At 41.0% G+C, this 24,478-nt stretch overlaps 1 protein-coding gene across 2 annotated transcripts in view; it reads right to left on the reverse strand.

Moving 5' to 3' along the window:
- The window catches only part of BLVRA (biliverdin reductase A), a 46,354-nt gene that overhangs the window by 17,793 nt on the left and 4,083 nt on the right, over positions 1-24,478 (reverse strand). Inside the window, exon 1 of one of the 2 annotated variants that reach the window (XM_081971055.1) lies at positions 14,306-14,324. The exons of the other annotated variant lie outside the window; for it this stretch is intronic. The gene's annotated coding sequence lies outside the window, so the exon portion shown is untranslated. Of the gene's footprint in view, positions 1-14,305; positions 14,325-24,478 lie in introns of those variants that run through there. 2 annotated transcript variants of the gene reach the window in all.

Genomic DNA, 24,478 nt, shown 5'->3' on the forward strand with positions numbered 1-24,478 from the left:
ATTAGCTGAAGTATATCTTTACTTTTTTAAAAAAAATAGGTTCTTTTTCTTTTAAAATCATGAATTCTGTTCTCTATAATGCTGTAATACTGTTATTTTATTATACTGTAATAAAAACAGGCTGATTTCAGAAAATTTCATTTTTCGCAACTGAAATCCCACTCCCTTCTTCACTGAAATTTTTTTTTCATAATAAAAATTCAGAAATTTTGATTAATTGGAAAAAAAAACCCACACAATTTCCACTTGTTTATCAGTTTAAAACAATCATGGAAAGTTATGCTATTATTTTTTATATTAGTCATCTATGCTATCACCCACCAATAGCCTCAGACATTGTTTAAATCAACACACAGTTTACTGTCTCCTTTATCAATGGGAATTTTTCTATTAGTTTTTATAGTCACAGATATCTGTGACTAAGAGGACTAAGTCAATGTTCAAAAGGCAGCAGTTATGTACTTAGAAAAGTTTGATTCACGACTAGTTTAAAGAGATGAGGGGAGGGGCTTCCAATCAATTGTCACTCCTGGGACTGCCTGGACATGTCACTTTAATTTTCATTTTACGATGGATATTATCTGAAATCGATTATTGCTTTTCCTGATTAGCTATATTCCATAAGAGATTTTTTGTTATATATGTATTACTACATCTATTCTGCTATCTTAAGCTATGTCACATTTTCCTCTTATTTATTTATTAAACTTGTAGGCTGCCCATCATTTAGATTCTACCTATATACCAGTCAGATGTTGATGTTAACTTGGACCCTATAAAGTCATAAAGTTTCTTTAGAATACAAACTGTTCTATAGCAAAAAAATAAAATTTCTGTTAATACATCTAACAGAATAATAGAGCTGGAAGGGACCTTGGAGGCATTCTAGTCCAATCACTTTCTCAAGCAAGCAACTCTATATAATTGCAGACAAATGGCTACCAAGTCTTTTTTAAAAAACCTCCAATGATGGAACACTCACAATTTCTGAAAGCAAGCCATTTCACTGGTTTATTGTTTTCACTGTTAGAAAATGTTTCTTTAGTTCTAGGTTGTTTCTTTCCTTGATTAGTTTCCAGCCATTGTTTCTTTTCTTGTCTTCTTGTGCTTTGGAAAATAGGTTGATGCTCTCTCCTTTCTGGCAGTCCTTCAAATATTGGAACACTGCTATCATATCACCCCTTAGTCCTTTTTTTCACTATACTAGAAGTATCCAATTCCTGCAAACATTCTTCATATGTTTGAGCCACCAGTCTCCTAATCATCTTTGTTGCTCTTCTCTGCACTCTTTTTAGAATCTCAACATCTTTTTTATATTGTGGTGACCAAAACTGGATCCAATATTCCAAGTGTGATCTTAACAAGGTATTATAAAGCGGAAGTAACACTTTAAGTGATCTTGATTCTATTCTTGTTAATGCAGCCTATGTAACTATATTAATATCTTTAATACAAATAGCTGTTTCTGGAAACTACATGACAATGAAAAGATCATTGAGATCTTGGATTAGTGAGTAGAAAAAACAATGGTTTATATTTTGCTTTTCAATTGTTAGCTTAACATTTAAATTAATTAAATTCATATCTACACAAAAGCCTCTTCTAAAGTTTACCTCACAGTCAATCTATGGAGTAAGTTGGTCTAATAGACAGTGATCCAGTGAGTGTCTGCACTAGAGACGGATTTGAACCCTTTAACAGATTAACAGAGTTGGAAGGGACGTTGTCTCAACCTGTGACCACAATTGACCCTGGAATTTTGGCGACGAGTTGTTAATATATTTTATTGTTTTATATCACAATTTTTGTTTCTATATTGAATAGTGTGTGTTCTAGGTGTCCAATGTGTTAAAATATAAACATCATCATAATCATTATAATCATGTGCATTTAGACATACATAGTGGCCAAAATTGTGGAAACCTTTTGGGACAAGTGTATTTTTGAGGTTTGATGGCTAATAACACCACTTTTTTTCTGGAGTTTCAAGATAATCATATTCCACTGGAATGGCCTGGGAATAGTCCAGACCTTAACCCAATTGAAAATCTATGGAGCTGACTAAAAAAACTTGTTAATCAGAAGTGACACAGCAATAAAACCCAGTCAATAGAAGCAATCGATCGATCTTGGTTTCACATTATAACCGCTGCAGAACTAAAAGACTTAGTTCACTCCATGGGAAGATGTTGTAAAACTGTAATTGATGCTAAAGGTTACCCAACTAAGTATTAACTGACGTGATAATTTTTATATATCGCATTCTTTCTATGGTGATACTTTTTGTATATCTCATTTTTTCTATGTGTTTCACTTTTCTTCTTTATACTGTAACAGCTATTCTAATAGCAAATCCTTCATAAAAGTTAGTGCGTTAAATTCTTGATTAAATTATCTTTCCATTGATATATAATTATATGGCACTACTCCAAAAAAAGTGGTGTTATTAGCTAGTTTTAGAAAATACACTTTTTCCAAAAAGCTTCCATAATTTTGGCCATTACTGTATATGCGATAATATCAATCATTATTGAAAAGTGTACTATCTTCCATTATAACAATTATATAACCAACAAAATATTTACTAATCATTTTTTATTTCTTATGTAGTTATATTAAAAAATAAATCCACTCATCTAAGCTCTGTATCTGTCAGCTAACCATTTGTAGAAAAGTTCTCATGTCATAAAATATTCCGAATCTTCTTTTTCTTTGATTTTTAGAGTAAACCTACCCATTTCTGCACATTCCAGAATTTTTTTGATTACGTTATCATCTGTTGGGGTTTCTATCTTTTTCCAGTACTGTGCGTATACAATCCTGGCTGCTGTTAGAATATGTAAAATTAAATATATGTTACCTTTATTATAATTTCCTGGAAGCATGCCCAACAGGAATGTTCCTATTAGAATCTGGTCTAGCTCATTTGGCTCATTATAAAACCCATACTCCTTCCTATCTTTTTCATATCTGGATTGTATCTGTAATTGTCGCCACCATGATAGGTCAATCCCTAATCTTTTAAATTCTTTTTTTGGTTTTTGATTCTCCCCTTTCGTTTAGTATAAGATAAAATTATCTTATTATTTTATCCATATTTATGACATTAGGATATATACACACCTCCATTATCGATAACTATAGAGGCACTTCAAGTAGTGTTGCTCTTTGATTTTGGTCCATTCTAGCAGTAATGAATTTCTAATGGAAATTTCTAATGGAAGTAGGCATGCCATCCCAATTGCAGATCATGATCTTCCAGTGTTAATAGCCTTATATTCCTCAAATTAACCAACTCTTTCACCCACATCAGTGTCGATGCTTGTTAGTATAGTTCCCAATCCGGGAGATCAAAACCTCCTCTATTTTTAACATCTTGTAGTGTTTTTAATTTTATTCTCGCTTTTTTTCCTTGCCATACAAATTTTAATATAATCTTATTTAGTTCTTAAAAATATCTCCCCCCCCCCCCCCGTTTTATTAGGATCGTCTAAAACAGGTACAATAATCTCGGTAGAATTTTTATCTTAATTGTAGCTATTCTACCCAATAGAGACAATTGTAAGTTTTGCCAATTTTCCAAATGTGTTTTAATTTCTGCTTTAAGTTAGTTAGTTAGTTAGTTAGTTAGTTAGTTAGTTAGTTAGTTAGTTTACTTTATTATTATTGCACATGGTACAACTAAATTAAATGTCATCTTCAGTGTACATTATATCTATAAAAATAAAAACACAAACATACATCCTTTACATGCTATGTAATTGAAATTATCCACAATATACACTGAAAAAAGACTGCACAGCGGCAGTCTCCATGTGCGCAGCCATCTTGAATGGCAGTTGGAACAAAGAATGAAGTTGGCAGTAAAAGTTATCATAATTATCTTCTTTGAGAGATACACATCTTGCTGTTAATTGAACCCCTAAATATTTGACTTTCTTTACAATTTGCATGTTCATCATTCTTGTAAATTCCCTTTTGTTTATCTGTAAAATTTTAACCAATATTTTCATTTTCTCTTTATTTATTTTCAAACCTGCAACTGCCCCATATTCCTCTATCTTTGTAATTAACTTAGATCCTGTTTCCTATGGGTCTTCTAAAATAAACACCAAGTCATCAAATGGACTCAAATACCAAGTCATCAAATGGACTCAAATGGCTATACCAATGCACAGAGTATGAGGAATAAACAGGGTGAATTAGAAATTCAAGTAAATGGGGGCAGATACAATATTGTTGCCATTACAGAAACTTGGTGGGATGAAACCCACAAATGGAACATAGAAGGATTTAAATTATTTAAAAGAAATAGATCAAATAAAAGAGGAGGTGGAGTTGCACTATATATAAGAAATAACTACATCTCTACAGAAATAGAGCACAACAATGATGAGAACTATCTTGAACGCATTTGAGTCAATATTAAAGGTTAGGGGGGAAATGACATTGCCATAGGTCTATACTACAGGCCACCCAACCAAGCAGAGGAAGTAGATGAACTTTTTGCTGGTCAGCTAACTAAGGTATGTAGGAAGCACACCACAATAATAATGGGGGATTTTAACTACCTTGACATCAACTGTGAAAGAAATTCTGCACCAAGTGGAAGATCCAACAGGTTCCTAACAAACCCAGCAGGCAACTTTGTTTCCCAAAAAGTAGAGAAGGGAATTAGGGAATCAGCCATATTGGACTTAATTCTCACTAACAGAGAGGAAATGATAGAAGGTATTGAAGCCACAGGAACCATGGGGGGAAGTGACCATGCAATATTGGAATTCAACATTATGCAAGTAGTAGAAAAAATTGAAACTAGAGTCTTGGACTTTAAGAGAGCTAATTTCAATAAACTTAGAGAGAGCTTGGGAAGAATTCCATGGATGAGAATACTCAAGGGGAAAACAACTCATGAAGCTTGGGAAATTTTGAAAAATGAGATTACAAAAGCCCAGTCTAGCACAATACCAATGAAGAAGAAAAATAACAGCTCCCAAAAGAAACCAGCATGGATGCATAAAGAACTCTCTGACAAATTGGAAGACAAAAAGTGGAAAGAGGGGGACCTAACTAAAGCAGAATATCAGCAAATAGCCCGAGCCTGTAAAGATGAAGTGAGGAAAAGCTAAGGTTCAAAAGGAAGAAAGGTTTGCCACAAAGTAAAACATAACCAAAAAAAAAGCTTCTTCCAACAAGTTAAAACCAAGAAAAAAGTTAAGGAAACAATGGGTCCATTTCTGGGAGAAAGTGGCAAGAAGGTAACAAGCAACAGGGAGAAAGCAGAACTATTTAACTCATTTTTTGTATCTGTCTTTATACAAAGGGATAAAACAGTCCAACCTATCAAAAACAGCACACAAAAATGGGATTAGAAACACAAGTTGAAATAGGGAAGAAAATGGTAAGTGAGCACCTGTCTACCCTAGACAAGTTCAAATCACCAGGACCGGATAGATTACACCCCAGGTTCTGAATGAGATCTCAGAACCACTGAACTATATCTTTCAGAGATCCTGGAGCACCAGAGAACTGGAAAAGAGCTGATGTGGTTCCCATCTTCAAAAAAAGGGGAAAAAAACAGATCCAGGAAACTACAGACCTATCAGCCTGACCTCAATACCAGGAAAGATTCTGGAAAAGATAATCAAGCAACGAATTAGCGAATACCTAGTAAACAAAGTAATGGCCAAAAGCCAACATGGGTTTGTCAAAAACAGATCATGCCAGATTAATCATTGCATTCTTTGACAAAGTGACAAAGTTAGTGAACCAGAGGAATGCCGTCGATGTAATTTACTTGGACTTCAGTAAGGCATTTGATAAGGTAGACCATAACTTACTACTAGATAAAGTAGAAGAATGTGGGTTGGACAGCATCATCACCAAATAGATTTGTAACTGGCTGACCAACCGCACTCAGCAAGTAGTCCTCAATGGAACTGCATCTACATGGAGGGAAGTATGCAGTGGAGCACCCCAAGGCTTTGTTTTAGGCCCAGTACTCTTCAACATCTTCATCAATGATTTGGATGATGGAATAAATGGGGAACTCATCAAATTTGCAGATGACACCAAGCTGGTAGGAATAGCCAACACTCCAGAAGATAGGCTTAAGATACAGAAGGATCTTGACAAACTTGAACATTGGGCGCTATCTAACAAAATGAAATTCAATGGTGAAAAAAGTAAGGCTCTACATTTAGGCAAGAAAAACCAAATGCACAGGTACAGTATATGTGGTACCTTGCTCAATAGTAGTAACTGTGAGAGAGATCTTGGAATCCTAGTGGACAACCGTTTAAATATGAGCCAGCAGTGTGCAGCAGCTGCCAAAAAAGCCAACACAGTTCTAGGCTACATAAACAGAGGGATAGAATCAAGATTACATGAAGTGTTAATACCACTTTATAATGCCTTGGTAAGGCCACACTTTGAATACTGCATTCAGTTTTGGTCACCACGTTGTAGAAAAGATGTGGAGACTCTAGAAAGAGTGCAGAGAAGAGCAGCAAAGATGATTAGGGGACTGGAGACTAAAACATATGAAGAACGGTTGCAGGAACTGGGTATGTTTAGCTTAAGAGAAAGAAGGACTAGGGGAGATATGATAGCAGTGTTCCAATATCTCAAGGGTTGCCACAAAAAAGAGGGAGTCAAACTATTCTCCAAGGCACCTGAGGGGAGAACAAGAAGCAATTGGTGGAAACTAATCAAGGAGAGAAGCAATTTAGAACTGAGGAGAAACTTCCTGACAGTTAGAACAATTAATCAGTGGAACATTGTGAATGCCCCAACACTGGAAGTCTTTAAGAAGATGTTGGATAGCCATTTGTCTGAAATGGTATAAGGTTTCCTGCCTAGGCAGGGGGTTGGACTAGAAGACCTCCAAGCTCCCTTCCAACCCTGCTATTGTATTGTATTGTATTGTATTGTATTGTATTGTATTGTATTGTACTGTATCAGCAACGGCCTGTAACTTATACTTCTCATACCTTTTATTTCCCTATCATGTCTAACGTTCCTGTCCAATACCTCTAAGATTATTTATACTTCTAAGTATAAATAACAGGGGGGGGGATAAAGGACAACCTTGCCTTGTGCCTTTTATTATGTTGAGATTCTCAGTCATGTCACCATTTATAATCACCTTTGATGTTTGATTATGGTATATCGTTTTAATCATGTTAGTAAATTTCTTTCCGAAGTCTATATATTTTAATTGTAAAAACATAAGCTGCCGGTTCAGATTATCAAAAGCTTTCTGTACATCAAGAAAAATTATTGCCATCTGCTTTCCTGAATGTATCTCATAATATTCCAGTGTGGTCAGAATCATCCACATATTATTTCTTATTTGCCTCTGACCAGCCATTCTGGTCTGCATGTATGAAGTCATTCAGGAAACTTTTCAGTCTTCCTGCAATTATTGTGGCATAGATTTTGTAATACATTTAACAATGATATAGGTCTATAGTTTTTTATTTGTAATAAGTCAGAGTCTTATTTAGGTTATAATTGTCTCCGTCCATGTTTTAGGGATCTTTGCTTCAAACAATACTTCATTGTAGATTTCTAGCATAGATATGCCTAAGATCTCTTGTAGGTGTTTATAAAATTCTGCCGGTAGGCCATCCAGTCCTGGTGTCTTGTTGGTTTTTTGCCTCTTAATTGCTTCCGTTAACTCCATCATTGTTATTCTTTCACTCAACATTGTTTTTACTTCGTCCGGCACTTTGGGTAGGTTGACTTCTTCCATATATTGTTTAATTTTATCTTCTAGTATATTTTCTTTGCTATATAGTTTTTCATAAAATTCTTCTATTATTTTTTTCTTATCTTCATTTTTGTGTCAGATTGTACCCGTCTTGTCTCATAATTTCTGTATCAGTTTCTTTTCTTTCTCTTTTTTGAGTCTAAATGCCAACCATCTCCCTAGCTTTTTTAAAGGAGTTTCGTTTGGCTGTTTTGATTTTTTGTGCCAGTTCCTCTTTCTCTAAAATATTTAATTCATGTTTTAGTAGTTCCATTTGATTGTTGCCATTCGTTTTTTGTGGGTCTCTCTTGTAATTCCAGTTCAAATCTTTTATATTCTTCTTCTAATTCCTTTTGTCTTTTCTTCTGCTCCTTATTTTTCCTTCCTATATAGGAGATTGCTAGTCTCCTGAAATATGCTTTAGCAGTATCCCATACATTTTGCAAGGACATTTCTCCATCTCCATTTTTATTCTTTTTAAAGAACAACTCCATTTCCTTCTCCATTTCCTGTATAAATTCTATCTTCCAATACTGACTGCTTTAATGTCCATCTTGGTTTTCTTGTTTGTCCTTTCCATGTTACTTTTATTGGTTTATGGTCTGCCCAGATACTTGATCCACATCTACGTCTTGTATATTCTTATGTTATTATATTCTATTTCTGTAATTTTTTTGTGTAATTGTTCTTTAAAAACTTCTTGGTTAGTATTTAATGCATATATTACTGTTAATAATGTTTGTTTATAATTCATCATTACTTCCACTATCAAAATTCTTCATCTTTGTAAATTTGTCTTGATTTTATGTATTATTTGATGAAGAGGGACACCCCTCTTTTTTTCTGCTGTGCTAATGAGGCATATAGTTTTCCCATTTTGGGGTTTTCCAATAGTTTATAGTGGCCCTTTCTTATATATACTTCCTGGAGGCAAATCACATCTAAGTTCAGTTTTTTAATCTATTAAAGAAGATTTCCCTTTTTACTTGTAGATCGGTCTAGTAGTTCTAGTGGTTCTTATTTCTCTCTGTTTTTTTCTCTAACTTCTTCCCATTCTACTCTTTCTTTTTGCTCTCTTTCATTCCCTTTTAGCTATAATGGTTCCTCTTTGACGGATACTTCTTGACTCATCATCTATTTTCTCTCTCTCTTCCTTCATGCCAAAATGTTGTTCATCAAATTCAATCGCTTTATCTATTAAATCTAACCTATATCTTTCTTCATGCCGTCACCAATAGGCCTTCAGGTAAAGTGTATATCATATTTGATCAATTTTCTTGTCAGGAATTGGCATTCTCTTCTTAGGTCTCACACTCTTCTCAGTATCTGTTTTAGAATCATTATTTCTTTTTTGTTAGATACCATTGGCTTTCCTCTAGCTTTTTGAAGTATTTCCATTCTGGTCGTTTTTTTCAAGAACCGAATGTGCACTTCTCTGGAGAGTCTATTCCTCCTTACATAGCCTATATCCGTGATGGCGAACCTATGGCACGTGTGCCTGAAGTGGCATGCAGAGCCATTTCTCCTGGCACGCGGAGCCATCACCAGTTGCTCTTCTGGGTTCGGGCGCAGCAGCCAGCTGGTCTTTATGTGCATTGGCGTGCCAGAAAACAGAAGAGGATCCGCCCGGTGCGCATGCCAGGAAAACGATCTTGTTTTCAGTGTGCACATGCACGTTGGCCGTTTGGTGATCCAGTTCCTGGCGCACATGTGCATGCAAAAAACACCAACAGGAAGAGCAAGGGCCGCGCATGCCAAAAGATGTGGAGAGGGGATCCCGGCCGTCACTTAGTAGAGCAGAGCTGTGGTCAGGGTTTCCCTCCCTCCCCGCCCGAGTGGGCTTCTTGCGTGGCCTTTGCCCTCCAGCCCATGGCTCATCTGCAGTCCGAAGGGCTTGGCCGGCTCGGGCACCTCAGAAAAGCAGCGGCAGCCACAAGGGGAAGGCCGGCCTCTGCAGCCACTCACACACCAGCCAGATGCGACACTGTGATAGCCGCCAGGGATGAGGGAGCGGCGGTGGCAAGGACGGCAAGGGCTTCCCTCCCTCCCCACCCAAGTGGGCTTCTTGCACGGCTCCAGGCTGCGGCTCTGATGAGGATCTGCAGTCCGGAATGCTGCCGCTTCCAGCGGGATATATTCTGCCAGGCCCTCGGCGGCGTCTTTATGCAGGTAGCTCGCCTCCCCGCCAGCAGTTCCTGCAGCGTCCCGGCTAGAAGCAGCAGCGCAACAGTTGCCATTACCAGGGGTGAAGGGGTGGCGGTGGCGAGAACAGGTTACTGCCACCCCTTCCTCCCTTCCTCAACAGCGGCTGTTGTGTTTCTGCTTCCAGCAGAAGGAGGAGCTGCTGTTGGGGCGGCAAGCTAACCACATAAAGATGCCGCCAAGGGCCTGGCAGAATATATCCCACTGGAAGCGGCAGCACTCCGGACCGCGGATCCTCATCAGAGCTGCAGGCTTGAGCCATGCAAGAAGTCCGCTTGGGCGGGGAGGGAGGGAAGCCCTTTCCCATCCGTCCTTGCCACCGCCACTCCTTCAGCCCCGGTACTGGGACGCCTTGGCAATGCTCGCCTCACGTGGCAGCAAAGTGTGTGTGTGTGTGTGTGTGTGTGTGTGTGTGTGTGTGTAATGGGGACTGGCTGGGACTGATCAGCTGAGAGGCTGGCAAAGAAGCGGCTCTCGGAGGAAGAAGGCAGGGATGCTTGCTGGCATTCGCTTCCCTTACTGTTCGCTGCCACTGCCCCAGCAGGACGGAGCATTCCCTCCCCATCCCTGCTGGTTGCAGCCCAGGCCCCGCCTGCCCTGCTTAGCTGAAAGTGGCAAGGGAGCAAGCAGCGATGAGCAGTAAGGGAAATGAGCACCGGCCACTATCCCTGCCTTTTCGCCGCAGTGGGGAATACTTCTTTGCCAGCCCCTCAGGTGATTGATCTCATCCAGCCCCTGTTACACACACACACACAAACACACACACTGCTTGTTGCCATGCAAGGTGAGCCCTCCTGGGGAGAAATCAGGGGGAGCGGGGGGAGAAGGCCATCCCTAGCAGAAGTTTGTTTTCTTCCCCCCCTCCCAGATTTCTCCCCAGTAGCGCTTGTCTCACATGACAACAAGCGGTGTGTTTGTCTTTTTGTAACACTCTCACTACTAGATTCCTTTATCTATCTTATTACCACTTCTGTCAAATAGTCTATAATACATCAGTTCAAGAGTACTTTTAAGTATAGTTTTTCACCCTTATTTTCTTCTTTTTTACAACAATAGTGTGTAGAATTTATGTAGAAATATAATATAAATATGACTATTAATTAGATTCCTAATATGTCCACAGAGTCTAAAATATGTCTGTCACAAATTTTAAAGGCAAACCAAAAAATATCTCACAAGTCGTCTTTGATCCTTTTCCTCTTTGGTAAATAGGCTATCAAAGTTTATTTGTAATCCACTTAGGCCCACCTATGTCCCCAAGAATCTTCACAGTGTCCCAAGACACTGTTGTGTATAACTATTTTAGTTTCTTTTCTTCTCTGTCTACAATTATAATATCAAAAATTATATTCCATTAATGTAATTTATAATCCAGCCTGATTTGGCAAGTCTTTATAGCTTCACAACTTCTAAGTTTTAAAAATCTTAAAGGAAAACAAGAAAAACAAAAGAAAGGGAGGAGTCCAAAAGTGTTCTATTCAAAATGTTTCCAGTTGCAACCTGCTTACTTATTTATTATCTGCTAAAGCCAGAGAGCTGCTGATTTTGCACAGTCATAGCTCTTTCAGTCTCTGACTAAACAAGTTGCAGGTGTCAGAAGATTGTTGTTTCATTTACTGTAATCCACATCCCAAGGTCATGTCTATTCAGAAGTCCTTTTTCTCCTTAAACACTTTCTCTGCCAGCCAGTACCAGTAGATGGCGGGCTTGTTCTGTTTCCTCTATTTTAGTCCAGGCACTCCTTAATTTTAAAGCTTAACGTTTTTCCTTTTTACAATCAAAATTTTAATAAAAGGGGCTTCACGTCAAATAATGCCTTAGTCTCTTCTTTCTATCTCTTCCACATTTTCTTGTAGCAAAATAGTAAACTCTTTATGTCTTTTTATTAATGACTAAAAGCCTCTTTGCTGTTCAAATCTGGAGGTGAAATGTTTAAAATCTCATCTCTTATTCTTTAGTCTTACTCTCAACTAAATCCAATTTGAGGGAGAGCCAAAACTTTTCTTTTGAAGCAGAGAACAAATACAATGATCTTTTTTTAACTTTCCAGTCTGGCTGCCAGGGCTTCTGACAGTTTGTAGTGGCCATGTCAGCATTCCACTGACATTATATGTCTAACTACATTCCCTCTACTAAATCTTCCCTCCTAATTTCCCAAGCACAAGAATGTGGAAGCATGGAAGCGTCCGGTGTTAATATGGCTTCCAAAGCTGACAGGCCATCTATCACTCCTCGCAGTTCTGATTATGGACTCCCTGTGGTTCGCAGAGTGTCCTCTCTTCTTCTTCAACCCCTATAGGGTTGGCTAGGGTCTCTATGGACCCCTGGGCAGGGGGATTTAGATGTTTTCCACAGAGCCCTGTGGAATTCTGTCGTATCGCCTTGATGCTAGTTGTTGCAGTGCTAAGTCAAGTCATCATATGACACATTTTTATTACAGTCATTAAGCAAATCACTGCAGTTATTAATTGATTTGCATGGTTATTTAGTAATTCATGTGATTGTAAGTCCAAATGTAGTTCACACAATATAATTTTTTGCCAGTTTTTACAGAAAAATGGCAAAAGTTTACAGAATTCAATCATAGGAATGCCACGAGCCAGTTGCCATGTGCATGAAATCAAGTGATGCAGGAGTGTGTTCTGACCCAGGCTTAACAGAATCACGAAATAGACTCCTTGTCCTGCAAAAAAAAAACCTCTTTTTATTTGGTTAATTTGAATTCCTGGCATTCACATCCAGAAAAGTCCCGGCAATAAGCCTTTCAAGTTTAATTGCAAAAAACAGACCTTATCAGTCCCTGGATAGTTGCCAGGCCAAGAGCTTAAGTCACAATGCTGTAAAATGAAATACCTGGCCAGGAGTCTCTGTGAGGCACAAACTCAGATAAACAAGTCTTCACAATAATAAGCAAACTAATTGTCTCCTGCAAACACCATTCCCCTTTTGCTCTTATATATTCCCTATGGGAGGGGCATTCAGCATCCACTTGTGTCTTTCCTTCTGAATCAATCCCTGTTCCTTAGTTATTCCTTTCTCCTGATAGCCCTGCGTATGTGTGCATCTGGAACAGGATCCAGCTGTTCTTCTTCCCCACTTATATCTGACTCTGAATGCAGCTGATAAATGTCAGATAGCCCTGGCCCCATTTCTGCCTCTGATGCAGAGCACCCATCAGAGCCTTCCTCAGATTCCAGGACTGGCCCAAGTTCCTCCCCAACCTCCTCACTGTTTGAGTCTGCTGCCAGCTCTGCTGGTAGCTGGGGGACCAAAACAGGGTGGTGCAGCAGTCATAACTAGGAAGACACGTTGTAAGTAACTTCAAGTCTGTCGTAATTTCAAATGATTATAGGACTGGTCATAACTTGAGAACTACTTGTACTGGTTTTTTAAAGTATCATGCTCTTTCAGCTTATCTGATTTAAATTCTTGCTTCATACAATTACACAATAGTTCCCTAAACTTGTCAGTGTAACTTTGTTGACTGAGTAACTTTGAATGAAGGGTACATTTATGAGTAAAGAGATTCTGAACTATTATGTTCACAGACTTCTTACAGTCTTTCTCTGAAATACAAACCTTGTTCAAAACTTTAAAAACAAATTTAAAAAGTAAAATGTCTCCTCTTGGTAACAACATAAATTCTGTGCAGGCTTTTCAGCAATGATACAAAAGTGATGCTGTGGCCTTGGTTGAGATTATTTTTTTTTCCAACCTCCCTGGTAATATCTCCAGCCTATTCCCTGGTAAGGTCTGTCTGAAGGTCAATTAGTGAAAGCCAAATACTGCCCATGAGCTACACAATAAGATTTTTAACTCTGCTTTTGTTGCCCAATTTCTTTGCTCTTATTCAGTTGATTTACCATTCCAATAGGGGGAATCATACAGTACTTTCTGCTATATATTAATGCAAGATAATTGCACTTATAATTTACCACTCACTTACAATATTTTATATATACAATTCCATTCAGTCTCAACCTGCACATACCTGCATTATCAACAAATTGACTATCATGTAAATCATTAATGTGCAATGCTTGAAAAGGGTTATGGAGGTGAGGCCTAGAGTGCCGCGTGCAACCTTCAGCACCTCCCTTTTCATCACCAAAGTCTTCTTCAAGCCGTTCATGCACACATTCAGTCGCATTTTTTTGCTGCCAAATGGTTTGATGGGGGGTGGGATAGGTGGGATGAATGTTGCAGAACTTCTGTGGTCATTTATAAGAACGAACAACTGCCGTGGTTCTGCAACATTCATAATTTCGGGAGTTGTTCTTAAACGCTGGGAGGCACTTATCGCTTAACTTCAAACATTCGCTAACGGAATGCTCGTAACCCTAGCGTTACCTGTATTAATTGTGATGATGATAAATATTTGTTATGTGATACATATACCACCCGAGGGAACCCTTAGTGCCTCAAATGTTTAAGCTTTATTCTAGCTATTCATGTCCGCAAAATTTATTTTATTTGAATAACAATAAAGTACATTCTAAACTGTCAATGTCTGCACAAATCAAGATAGAACAAAAACAGGTTTACAGTATATATTATCTACGATGATGTGTGCACATCCTCTTCTTATAAATCCTTTATAACTCATAGTTGGAAAGAAAACAAAGAGAATTTATCTTCAGTAGACTTGTTGGACATATTAAAAATAGATAACTGGATGAGACATTTAGGCAAAGGATTTTCTGACGTAGAAATTATATTTTTATTTTATTGATTAGATTAGATTAGATTTATTTGATTTATAGACCTCCCCCTCTCCCCGAAGGGCCCCCGGGGCGGTGTACAGATAGCTCATTAAAAAACCATATACAAAAATAAATACCCTTAAGTTCCCATAAAATCGAATTAAACAATAGGCTGTACAAAGTGATAAAAATTAAAAACAACCTAAAACCCACCCCTAAAAATTTAAAATACAGACTTGAGGGACTAAACTGGGATTAGGCCAGGCCGGCTAAATTGAACAGGTGGGTTTTAAGCTTCTTACGGAAGGAGCAGAGATCTGTGGTGTTTCTGATATCGGGGGGGGGAGTCATTCCAGAGGGTCGGGCCCATCACAGAGAAGGCCCTGCTCCTGGGCGTAGCCTGCTGGCACTGCCTAGTGGACGGCACCCGGAGGAGTCCCTCTCTGTGAGAGCGGATCGGCCGAAGGGATGTATGGGGCAGGATGCGATCCCGCAAATACCTAGGTCCTGTGCCATGGAGCGCTTTAAAGATGATAGTCAGCACCTTGAAACGCATCCGAAAAGCCACAGATAGCCAGTGCAACCCGCGCAGGAGAGGTGTTACGTGGGAGTACCTAGTAACTCCCACAATTGCCCGCGCGGCTGCATTCTGAACCAACTGCAGCCTTCGGGTGCATCTCAGGGGGAGCCCCATGTAAAGAGCATTACAGTAGTCCAGTCGGGACGTCACAAGTGCATGGGTGACTGTGTGAAGGGCGTTCCGGTCCAATAGGGGACGCAATTGGCGCACCAGGCGAACCTGGTGAAATGCCCCCCTTGCCACGGCCATCACATGGTCATCCATTGACAGCCGGGCATCCAGGAGGACGCCCAGATTGTGTACCTGATCCACGGGGGCCAGCTGTTTGCCCCCAATGGCCAGTGATGGAACCAACTGGTTGAAAAAAGAAGAGTGTATTTACAATAATGTAATGGAAGAAACATAGTGGGAAATAATCCCAATTCATTATAATAACACTAATTTCTAAGAAAAAAGTAAAACATATAAACTAGCTGGCTGTTTTATTATTCTCAGTTAGAGCTGCATTTTCTATTTTCATTCAAACATACAGGCCTTGGTCTGATTGTAATGATCTTGCTTCTTACAATAGTTTGGTTTTTTCGATTATTTAATTGTATGCTTCCTTTTCTCAAACATCTTATAAACCATGCTTCTCAATCCACTCTTTTTGCATTTTTTGTTCCAGACCTCCCCCCCCCCTTTTTTTTTTTTTTTTTGCAATTCATTCTTATTGCTTTTGTCTCTCCAACATCCAAAGTTAATCTGTATTTTGACTTCTTTCATAGCAATTTTATTGTGGGTCTTTTGTTGACCTCTTTGCACTAATATTTTCAATATTTTCTTAATATTCTATGCAGGACAACAGCAATTTAGGCATGAGGAGAGGTAATAATGGTCGTTTAGCAATATACATAAAACTTTGCCCAAGAGCTAGTTACACATAATGGTGAAGACCACAATGAGGCTTTGCCCAAAAATATTTATGCAGAAGACAACTATCCAATTAAAAGCTAAAAAATTTATGCCTGTAAAAATTAATGTTGAAAATGAAAACTGGCTCTAAATGATGATGAGGTGAAGGGTGACAGAAAGCTTATTAACTATTATATTTTGAGATTTTACAGAGGATCCAATAAGGTCAAGCCTGTGTCTTTTCAAAGAGTCTTGGAAAATAGACAAAAACATTACTTTCCTATTTGATGCCTATCACATCTGAATTTCTGTTTCAATCTTCTCTGAGCATTTAGAAAAAATGCCTTATACATAATGTACAGTTATTTTGGAATATTAATGGCTGGATTCAAAAGTTCACTAAACAACAATGCACAAGGTCACCAATCAGGATATTCCAGCCTTTCAGCCCTATTCATGTTTATTCACACAGATCTAAAAGAGTTTGGAATAACATTGCTGAAGTGAGGAACAAGAAGAACTGGCATGGCATAGCAATTACTGTAGTAATTGCTAAAGACTTGACAGAGACACTAAGACTGCTGTGAACGTCTTGGAGTTACAGCAGGATAGAAGAGGTGATATCTTTTATGAAATAAACATGGGTCAAGAAACAAAATTTTCATAATTATTTTGCATAATTGTTTCAGTTACGTAAATAATTATTTCATGTATATCTCACATTCAGTTTTGCTCAAACACAATATTCTGAATAAGTACATATATTCAATTAACCTAGAGAAGTAATGGAGGAGACTTGCCTGATCATTTGGTAGCAGTGGTATTATCTGCATAATTTTATTTTGCTTGCAATGACTGTCAAGACCAGTGTGGTGAAGATGAACAATGCTGACTATCTAGAGCAGCATTTTTCAAACTTGGCAACTTTTAAGATGTTTGGATTTCAACTTTCAGAATACCCCCGCCAGCATTCTCAGAGTTGGTTCTCATATCTTAAAGTTTGAAAAACACTGATCTAGATGCAGGCATGGGTTCTGGCAGGCACTACTGCTGGTTCGCTTGTGGGTACGCTGCATGCATGCTTCGTGCATGGGTGCATGCTTCATGTGTGCTGCACACATGCTTCATGTGTGCTGCACACATGCTTCATGTGTGCTGCACACATGCTTCATGTGTGAGTGCATGCTTCATGTGCACTGCACATGCATGCACAGTATAATAAAAATTGTTCTGTGCATGCACAGAAGTGAAAAACAAGATGGCACCGCCCATGGTGCCAGCTGGAGAACCAGTTCAGGGGTGTGGGAGGGCTGGGTCACTGCCAATTCCAGCAACCCAGGCCCTCAAACCACTACTGGTTCGGCCGAACCTGTCTGAACCGGTAGGAACCCACCACTATCTAGATCCGGGATGGTGAACCTATGGCATGCATGCCACAGGTGACAGGCGGAGCCATTTATCAGCTGGCCAGTGCACACGCTTTTTTGAGGCTATTTTTCTCCCTCCCCAGGCTCCAGAGGCATTATAGGAGCCTGGGAAGGGCAAAAACAGCCTCCCCTGTCCCCCCTGGAGGCCCCCACAGAGGCTTCAGGAGCTTCCCTGAAGCCTCCGGAGCGCAAAAAAAACAGCCCTATGGGCGAATTGGAAGTTCAGGAATGGACTTCCAGTTTGCTTGTAGGGCCGATTTTAGCCCTTTGGAGCTTTCAGGGGCCTGCCGAAGTCTTCCCTGAAGGCTCTAGAGGGAAAAAAATGACCCTACAAGCAAACCGGGAGTCTACTGGTCTAAACCAAGCCAAACTGGGAGCAATCCACCTCTGCTCATAACCATCACTGCCTGGAAAAGCCAAGGTGTTGATATTTTTCTGAATTTGTTCCAAATCATATTGTCTGCAATAAAGACAGAATTGAAATCTGTGTGACACTAACTTCAGTCAGTATATTATGTTATGATGCAAGTCACCTGTTTTGATTTTAGACAGCCTGTTGTTGGAATATTTGGAATGCAAGGTGCTATGTGGAATATAGCTCTTATGAATTTAGCATGGACCCTTTCAAAAAAAGTAAAGGAAGTATAATGTCCATCTTTAGTAGGATTACAAAGTCATTATGTGTTAGCCTTAGCTGAAAAGAGAATTGTAGGATCATTATAAGATTATACATAAGCAACAGTGACCATCTATCTATAGTAGTATTCACAAGCTTAGTTCATAGACTTGCTATGGAAACTAGATGAAATCCAGGGGTAAAATAACTTAATGCAGGATATGTTGTTGGTTTGAGCTCCCCGTGGGGGCTTGGGGGAGGAGAAGGCCCTGCAGGGACCTGATGGTGGGAAAGGCCTATGGAGCATTGTGGGACAACAGAAGCAAGTCTAAGGGCTATCGGGACCCTGAAGAGCAGCAAGCTGAGCTTGGGGTGTCTCAGAGGTGTTGGTGGCCATGGAAAGCCCAGAGAGTCTGAGTCTGCACCAAGTTTCCCAAGTTCTCCAAATCCTTGAGGCATACCATGCTCCATTTAATGACCTGCATGGTCATTTAACAATCATATCAGGGATAGCAGAGAACGAAGATCATTAAAAAAGGCCATCTCACTTAACAGCCATCATCACTTAAAACCGGAATGGACAGGCTCATTATAATTATAAATAAAGGATTACCTGTAGTTATCCCTCTCTGTAGGAATATAGGAAATTGACTTAAACCTGCCAACTACAGACTAATTAGTTTGCTTAATACAGGTAGTCCTCAACTTAGGACCATAATTAAACCCAACATTTCTATTGCTAAGTGAGACAGTTGTGATTTTGCCCCATTTTATGATCTTCCATAGTTGTTAAATGAATCACTGCAGTTGTTAAGTGAATCTGGCTTTCCCATTGACTTTGCTTGTCAGAAGGTCAGGAAAGGTGATTGTGTGACCCCAAGGCACTGCAACCATCATAAATATGAGTCAATTGCTAAGCATCCAAATTTTGATCATGAGACTATGGGGATGCTGCACTTACACACTGGGATTGTAAGTGTGAAAAATGGTCATAAATCACTTTTCAGTGCCACTGTAATTTTGAACTGTCACTAAGTGAACTGTGTTGTCGAGGACTACCTGTACCAGTATCTTTATTTAAAACTGTTAGATTGAGTGCAAAGTGAAAATGTCCTCAATGAGAAACAGATGGGACTTAGAAGAGATTGTTCAAACTTAGAGAGTTCACTGGTCTTGCACCATTTAGCTGAAAATACAATTCACTTCACTGCTTTTTTGCAGTCTGTGGATTTCAAATCATCTTTTGATCTGATTCCAAAGGAGCAGCTATGGCAAGAACTTGAGGAATCCTCAACAGATAAAATATTCTCCTTATTCAGACTTTATTCTAATACTTTACAATAAAATAGTTCCAAAAATATGCCTGTAAGGAAAATTTCTGTCTGAAAGATTCTCCTTATAGGCATATTTTGGAGCTATTTTTACTGAAAGAGGGGTAAGGCAAAAGTATGTTGTAGTCCAGTGATGGCGAACCTATGGCACGCGTGCCACAAGTGGCACGCGGAGCCATTTGTCAGGGCACGCGAGGCACTGCCCTGTCAGCTGGCCAGCGAGCATGCATGCGCTGGCCAGCTAAGTTCACCTTTTTAAAAGCTATTTTTCGCCTTCCCCAGGCTCCAGAGGCTTTATAGGAGCCTGGGGAGGGCGAAAAGAGCCTCCCCGCCCCCCCCCGGAGGCTTCAGGGACCGTCCGGAGGCTTCCCTGAAGCCTTCGGAACGCTTAAAACCACCCTCCGAGCAAACCGGAAGTGACTTCCGGGTTGCTCGGAGGGTGGTTTTAAGCACTCCAAAGGCTTCAGGGACCGTCCGGAGGCTTCCCTGACGCCTTCGGAGCGCTTAAAACCACCCTCCGAGCAACCTGGAAGTCACTTCCGGTTTGCTTGGAGGGTCGTTTTAAGCGTTCCGAAGGCTTCAGGGACCGTCCGGAGGCTTCCCTGACGCCTTCGGAGCGCTTAAAACCACCCTCCGAGCAACCTGGAAGTCACTTCCGGTTTGCTCGGAGGGTGGTTTTAAGCGCTCCGAAGGCTTCAGGGAAGCCTCCGGAGGGCCTCCGGGGGGGCGGGGGAGGCTCTTTTCACCCTCCCCAGGCTCCTATAAAGCCTCTGGAGCCTGGGGAGGGTGAAAAAAGCATGTAAAAATGGGGCGGGTCGCGCGTTGTGCGCGCATGCGCTCTGGGGGGGTCGCGCGTTGCATTATGGGTGCGGCATGCCCGCACATGACCCCCCTGCACTCCCTCCCTTGAGGCACGCGAGCCAAAAAAGGTTCGCCATCACTGTTGTAGTCCATTTACTTTTTAAATGTATACATTAGTTCAGGATCTCTCATCTTCTGATCATCATTTCCCAACGTTAGCAAGTTATGCAATTCGAGCCTTGTATATTAGTCTTATTTCTCCCACCTTTATTGTTTTTTTATAAATAACTCAAAATGGTGAACATACTTAATACTCCTTCCTCCTCCTCCTATTTTCTCTACATCTGTGATGTGAATTAAGTTGAGAAAGAATGAATGGCCCAATGTCAGCCACCCAGTTTCCATGCCTAAGATGTGGCTAGATTTCAGAGTCTTCTGCTTTCTAGGCCAATGCTTGTTTGTTTGTTTGTTTGTTTTATTGGATTTATATGCCACCCTTCTCCCAAAGGACTCAGGGTGGCATACAGCATTAAAAAACACATATTACAAAAGTTAAAAGAAAATTAGAAACAATCCAAAAAACAATCCCAATTAATATAACACTAACGTTTTAAAAATTAGATAAAATTAACAGGCCAGGCCGGCTTGCTGGAAAAGCCAACTTTTTAGAGCACGTTGGAAGGCCCGGAGGTCGGGGATTATGCGAAGCTCCGGGGGCAGCTCATTCCAGAGGGAAGGCGCTCCCACAGAGAAGGCTCTCCCCCTGGGGGTCACCAGCCGACACTGTCTGGCCGATGGCACCCTGAGGAGGCCAACTCTGTGGGATCGCACTGGACGGTGGGAGGCTACTGGTGGCAGTAGGTGGTCTCGCAGGTACCCTGGGCCTAAGCCATGGAGCGTTTTAAAGGTCATAATTAGTACCTTGAATCGCACCCGGAAAACAAACGGCAACCAGTGCAGGCCATCTAAAAGGGATGTAACATGGGAGCACCTAGGTACCCCCATGATAACCCGTGCGGTCGCATTCTGGACCAGCTGAAGCCTCCGGGTGCCCTTCAAGGGCAGTCCCATGTAGAGAGCATTGCAGTAGTCCAGGCGAGAAAGGACGAGGGCATGAGTGACTGTGCACAGAGCATCCCGATCCAGGAAGGGGCGCAACAGACATACCAGGCGAACCTAGAAAAAGGTCCCCCTGGTCACGGCCGTCAGGTGTTCTTCTAAACTAAGCCGCATGTCCAGGAGGACTCCCAGATTGCGGGCCCTCTCTGAGGGGGCTAACATTTCTCCCTCTATCATCAAAGGTGGAACAAGATGCACAAATCGGGATGACGGAAACCACAGCCATTCAGTCTTGGAGGGATTGAGCTTGAGCCTGTTCCTCCCCATCCAGATCCGCACAGTCTCCAGGCATCAGGACATCACGTCGAGGGCATCGTTTGGGTGGTTTGGGGTACAGATGAAAGGTTGGGTATCATCAGCATATTGATGATACCGTACCCCAAAACCATGGATAATCTCGCCCACGGTTTCATATATATGTTGAACAGGAGGGGTGAGAGAACCGACCCCTGGGGCACCCAACAAGTGACGCGCCTCGGGGTCGATCCCTGTCCTCCAGTCAACATGAACTGCGACCGATCCGACAGGTAGGAGAACCACCATAAAACGGTGCCCCCCACTCCCAACGCCCCCCGAGTTGTCGCAGTAGGATACCCTGGTCGATGGTATCGAAAGCCGCCGAGAGATCTAATAGGACCAGGACAGAGGAGCAGCCCCTGTCCTGGGCCCGCCAGAGATCATCAACCAACGCGACCAATGCCGTCTCCGTGCTGTACCTGGGCCTGAAACCCAACTGAAACAAATCCAGGTAGTCAGCTTCATCCAGGTACTGGGGAAGCTGACATGCTACCACACTCTCAACAACCTTTGCTACAAAGTGAAGGTTGGAGACCGGACGATAGTTGGCTAAAGAAGCTGGGTCCAGGGAAGGCTTCTTAAGGAGGGGCCTCACTTCAAGGCGGTGGGAAAGAACCCCTCTCTCAATGAAGCATTGGTAATTGCCTGGATCCAGCCTCGTGTCACCTCCCGGGAAGCCAAAACTAACCAAGAGGGGCACGGGTCCAGCACACAAGTGCAGCACTGAGTCTCCCCATAATCCTGTCTATGCCCTCGGGGGTCACAGGGTCAAACTCATCCCAGATTGTCTCCACAAGATTCATCCCCGTCAGTTGGGCAGTTATCTGCGGATGCGATAAGAGCAGGAAAATGTTGCCGTTTTGCCGCTTTTATCGCCACTAAGTAGGATTTAATAAGAATTTTTACTAGTGTTCGATCAGATTCGGACCGGCTGGCCCTCCAACCACTCTCTAGGTGTCTTTTCTGGCGTTTCATCTCCTGGAGCTCCTCGGTAAACCAGGGAGCCACCGGGATTGACACCGGGTCAGAGGCCGCAAAGGCACAACGCGATCCAAGCCCCCAGTGGCCGCCCTATCCCAGGCTTCCACTAGGGCTTCGGTCGAGTTGTGAGCAAGGGATTCAGGAAAAGTCCCAAGCTCCATCAGGAACCTTTCAGGGTCCATCAGGCACCTGGGGGTGGAACCATCTAGTTAGTTCCGCCTCCCTGCGGCGAGGGGTAGCAGTATGGAAGTCAAGCCTGATGAGGAAATGATCAGACCATGACAAGGGTTGAATAGAAATATCCCCTAAATCTAGATCATTCATCCACTGCCCAGAGACAAAAATCAGGTCGAGCATGTGTCCCCTATTATGGGTGGGGTCTTGAATTAACTGAGTTAGGTCCATAGTCATCATGGAATCTATGAACTCCCTAGCTGACTCGGATGTCTCGCCAATGGAAGGCAGGTTGAAATCCCCCAGGATCATAAGCCTGGGGAAATCAACCGCCAATCCAACTAACACATCTAGCAGCTCCGGCAGGGCCGATGAAACGTAGCAGGGAGACAGGTACGTAACAAAAGGCCCACCTGAACTCCAAGGCCCCATTTCACAAAAAGGTACTCACACCCACCTATCTGAGGCACAGTGACCTCCTAAGGTCCAAGACTTTCCCTAATAACCACCGCCACCACCACCCACCCCTGCCCTGGGCTCTCGGTTGGTGAAACTCCCAGAAGCCTGGTGGGCATAGTTTACTAAGAGGAACACCCCCCTCGTGGCCCAACCAGGTCTCCGTAATGCATGCTTTAATTACTAGACCAAACTGGCATGATGTAGTAATTTTATCTGTTACTCATGTGAGAATGAGAAGGACATTGATACATTGGCTTCTTTTAATCTAAAACAATGTGCAATAAATTATCACAAATATAAAGTGCTAGTGTTTGCATAACAGTAGGTTACTTAAATGGCAAATTAATGAGACCTCAGTGAGTAGGTATATACTAATTAATATCTTGGGTGCAGTTCTAGATGTCCGTATCTTGGAACTCACATTTATCTGCGTGGCCCAACATAGCCCTAAGCCTATCTTGAAATTCTTCTAATTAAGGGAGCACATTTTATTCTTGCAGATTGCAAAGTTTTTCTTGATAAGGTCATATTCAGTTTATGATATTCCAAGTTGCATCAAGAATGATGTTTTATAATTAAAAAATCTTGCTAAGTGGGTGACAGGGCCTACTTCCAATTCCTTAATTTTTGGTTTATTTATTTTTTTAATCTGTGGGTTTAATCTGGCTCAACTGGTTCTCAGATACTATTTTAAATCAACCTAACTAATAAAAGATAACAGCAAACTATACTCCTTAGGTCTTTCTTTGGAAAGTCTCTGTCCACTAGGGCTTGAAGCTGCCTTGGGTAATCTTGAACAATATTTTTGAGATATTTTTCAAACTAGAGTGTGTCCAACTCTACAATTTATCAGTTTTTCTCAAATAGGCATATACCAACCTTTTTATCTCTGACATGTCTTTCCAGATAGTCTGATTTTCTACTATCATTTCTTGTTTCCGTCCTATCCACAGTTGAGGTTTACTACAAAATTTGTTGATTGCCACTATTTGTACCACAGTTGCTATAATCATGCATTTTATGTAATTTTATTGCATTTAAAAGTTTAATTAATAATTACAGGTCTGTGTATTTTATTATTCTGCTTTTTGGCTTATTGGTTGAAATAGAAGTTTTAAAATTTGACTTGATTTGAAGTTAA

Source organism: Natrix helvetica (genome assembly GCF_964273705.1).
Source record: "Natrix helvetica genome assembly, chromosome: Z".
Classification (NCBI taxonomy): Eukaryota; Metazoa; Chordata; class Lepidosauria; order Squamata; family Natricidae; genus Natrix; species Natrix helvetica.